Source organism: Montipora foliosa, unplaced genomic scaffold (genome assembly GCF_036669935.1).
Source record: "Montipora foliosa isolate CH-2021 unplaced genomic scaffold, ASM3666993v2 scaffold_401, whole genome shotgun sequence".
NCBI lineage: Eukaryota > Metazoa > Cnidaria > Anthozoa > Scleractinia > Acroporidae > Montipora > Montipora foliosa.
In genome coordinates, this window is record NW_027179703.1 from 522,501 (window position 1) to 525,374 (window position 2,874).

At 41.3% G+C, this 2,874-nt stretch overlaps 1 long non-coding RNA gene and 1 pseudogene across 1 annotated transcript in view; one reads left to right on the top strand and one right to left on the bottom strand.

The window, feature by feature from the left end:
* LOC137988012 (uncharacterized) overlaps positions 1-305 on the bottom strand; it is a 1,698-nt gene extending 1,393 nt beyond the window's left edge. Inside the window, exon 1 of the long non-coding RNA XR_011120721.1 lies at positions 255-305. This is a non-coding gene — a long non-coding RNA (uncharacterized lncRNA). The remainder of the gene's footprint in view (positions 1-254) is intronic.
* A 1,307-nt stretch (positions 306-1,612) lies between these two features.
* LOC137987999 (uncharacterized) lies at positions 1,613-2,377 on the top strand (annotated as a pseudogene).
* Positions 2,378-2,874: the final 497 nt, after the last annotated feature.

The window sequence follows — 2,874 nt, forward strand, 5'->3', positions numbered from 1 at the left end:
AGCGGGATTTTATACGTTGTCATACCTTAGCATTTAATAAATCAGAATTTAACTTTCTTTAATTTTTGTGGCATAACTGAATACGAGGAGTCATGATAAAGCTGATGGTAAATTTCACCCCATCACTTAATGTAAAGCCTGAAGCATGCCTGTCAATTATAATTCTCAGGATTAAAAGCAGCTGAAGAACTTGCCTTTCAGCAGTCTTTCATTGTTACAATTCTTACCGAAATTTAAAAAGAAACTACTCCTACCTGTACCTTTGCGGCCTTTTTTATTTGTTACACTTCTTTCTTGGGCTTCTGTGTAAATAAATTAACCAAACACAGCATTTAGGCTATCTCCGTAAAATGTTTCGTTTCCCATCGTCTTCTATATCGTAAGGGTGGTTTACCGCTCCAAATTAAAAGGTTACGACTAGAATACGTTATTGCAAAACCTGGTGAAGGAAGGGGTGGGTGAACAGTTAATTTGTGGGTGTGGGAAAGCAACTTGAAGAAAATAGGAATTGATTGGGTTTATTATGATACATAGTGCTGATAAAAAATAGTGTGCTTTGTCGGATAAAAATTAAGTGCCGGAATCTGGGTCCAAATAGCAACCTTAACAGGCCAGCTCACAAAATAAGCTTGATTTTAATTTTAGATTTTGTAATAAAAACTAACGATAAAAAGTCACGACGTTTCGACCCCTCGGAGGTCATTTTCAAGTGAGAATAAAAGTTTTAAGAATTAGCATAAATATGTAAAAACTAGATAAAAATGCGGCGAACGCCGAAATGTGATAAAAATATGTACAAAAGTGTAAAAAGTGCTAAAAATATATGGAGTAATGAACGGTAGCTAGAGAAAAACAATAGACAAAAAATAATTAATTACAAGAACTGTTCTAAACAAATAATTTGGCGCGGATAGAGTCACACTGTTTGTTTAGCGATGGTTTCAGTTCTTTTATAAAAAACATTTCAAAAACAAGACAATCAAACTTGTTCTGGCACTTTCTCAGGATTCTAAAACTCTTTGCGATGTTGTTAGGTTCCAATGCATGTTTCTCTCTCAGATGGTCGCCGATGGTTGCCCCTTTGTGCTCTTCAATGCGCTGGTGAAGGTGCCGGCAGGTATATCCGACATAACCTGCGTCGCACAGGTCACACTTGAATTGGTACACAACGCACTGTTGGCTTACAAGGGGTGGCTTCTCTTCACGGACCCGGATCTCTTCTTTGATCTTTTTGCTCGTGTAGACAGGAAAATGACCTCCGAGGGGTCGAAACGTCGTGACTTTTTATCGTTAGTTTTTATTACAAAATCTATATCTAAAAGACTTCTGCTTAAGATTTTGAAACGCGATAACCAGCTCCACTTGTTCAGGAGACTTGAGCAGTGCAGCATAAAACAAGTAAACTTTGAGACCGCAGTTGAATTTTTAAAACTATGTCAAAACTTTGACCTGACACCTACATTTGCGAGAGTTGACAAGACTAAATCTGAGAAATGGAGTCGATCATCAGCAACGTTTGAGCAGAATGTCGTCAGAAGAAGTTAGCCATGCGTCCCATCTTATCCGCCACAGGAACATACAATTATAAACTTGCCAAGTGGCTGGACGAAAAGCTAAAGCCCTTGTCCGTCAACGACCATACCGTCGGTGACATTTTTGTTTTTGCTGACGAACTCCGTGAAATGAAAATCAAAGAGCATGATGTTTTGGTGTCGTATGATGTGTCATCACTCTTTACTAATGTTCCTGTGGACGAAACCATTGAGAGTATTGCAGAGAGAGCCTTTGAGAACGACTGGTTCAACAAAGAACACGATCTTAATATCACGAAGCAGGCCCTGATAGAACTGTTAAGAATCGCCACCAAAAATCAGCTTTTCCAGTTTGAAGGAAACTTGTACGAACAAGTGGACGGTGTGGCAATGGGCTCGCCGCTGGGCCTCTCATGGCAAACGCCTTCATGTGTAACATCGAGAAACAGCTGGAAACAGAAAACAAGATGCCCGCCTTTTACAAGCGCTATGTTGATGACACCCTTAGCGCAATGCCTGATGTTGAAGCAGCTATAGATTTCTTAACGACACTAAACAACAGTCACCCTTCTATTGATTTCACAATGGAGCTAGAAGAAAATGGCAGACTACCCTTTCTTGGAATGAACGTAATCAGGAATGGATGCTACCTGAACACAACGGTGTACCGAAAACCAACTGACACCGGACTGTTGTTACATTATCACAGCCACGTTGACGCGAGATATAAACGGTCACTGATAAATACCATGCTTAACCGTGCGTTTAAGCTCTCGTCTACATGGAAGGCCTTTCACGAGGAATGTGAACGCCTCAAAGAGATTTTCCCGTCTGTGTTATCCTGAAGATCATGTGCAGTCCACCATCCGCCTTTTCGTTGATTCAAAAGTTTCCGAGGAATCACGCACCCACGTTGATGAGAAGCGTGGGGACCCAATCAGAGTCGTGTTGCCCTTCAAGGACCAAAAATCTGCGAACGCCGTACGGAGACAACTTGCGACCTAAGCCGTAAGATCAGTGCGGATATTACCCCTGTCTACACGAGCAAAAAGATCAAAGAAGAGATCGGGTCCGTGAAGAGAAGCCACCCCTTGTAAGCCAACAGTGCGTTGTGTACCAATTCAAGTGTGACCTGTGCGACGCAGGTTATGTCGGATATACCTGCCGGCACCTTCACCAGCGCATTGAAGAGCACAAAGGGGCAACCATCGGCGACCATCTGGAGAGAAACATGCATTGGAACCTAACAACATCGCAAAGAGTTTTAGAATCCTGAGAAAGTGCCAGAACAAGTTTGATTGTCTTGTTTTTGAAATGTTTTTTATAAAAGAACTGAAACCAT